Genomic DNA, 1040 nt, shown 5'->3' on the forward strand with positions numbered 1-1040 from the left:
GTATCTTCCCTGGGACCTTGTATAAGATTGAAGACCCTTTTCTGTGACGGTAGCCTGTGAGTGGTGAATGCCGATCCAGGAGCCTAGGTTTGCAAGTGGTTTCACCTCCCTGGTGTCAATTTTCTCCTCCATAAACCCTCAGAGTTGAATGAGATCAGTAGGTTTTACATGATGTTTACAGTGCCCAGAGGAATAAGAGTGACATGGGCTGGATTTTACATGACACTAGAGAGAACAAGACACAAACATCTCCTGGGAGAGCTTTGCTTTGAGAATACAAGGTCCAATGTAGAAGCTCAGATATACACTCTTACACACTATTCACTGGACCAAAGATGAACTTTTCTTTCACTTTGCAACTAAATAAAGCAACTGCCCATGCTTTGGAGATGGCTGCCGATAGACCATTTCACAGCTCACCTCATAGGCCACCTGATCACAGAAACACCCTTGTTCAACCTTCAAAAAAAAAAATGTTTTTATGTGTATATCTACATGTGAGTGCAAGTGCCTTAGAGGCCAGAAGAGGGTGCCAGATCTCCTGAAGGCAGTTGTGAGCTGTTGGACATGGGTGCTGGGAACTGAACCCTGGCCCTCTGGCAGAGCAGAAAGTGTTCTTAACACGTGAGCCATCTCTCTGTTCACCATGAAAGGGTGAGCTTCTGAGAAGGGAGCCTTCAGCAGTAACGGTTCTCACTTCCTGTTTTCCACTCTGTCATGAGTAACTGTTAAGAAAGCCATCCTGTAATCCCAGCACTGGGGTATGGAGATAGGAGGAGAACTGGGCTATCCTCAGTGACATAGCAAGTTTGAGGCTAGCCTTGGCTATATGAGATACCGTCTTAGAAAATAAACTCTCGTCAGGCATGTTGGTGCACACTTACAATCCCAGCACTCAAGGAGGCAAAGGCAGGTGGATCTCTGTGAGTTTGAGGTCAACCTCATCTACAAAGGGAGTCCAGGACAGTCAAGGCACAGAGAAACCCTATCTTGAAAAACCAAAAGAAAGAAACAAAGGAAGGGGAAGGAAGGAAACCGAC

This window comes from Acomys minous (assembly GCF_964271855.1).
Source record: "Acomys minous genome assembly, chromosome: 13".
Classification (NCBI taxonomy): Eukaryota; Metazoa; Chordata; class Mammalia; order Rodentia; family Muridae; genus Acomys; species Acomys minous.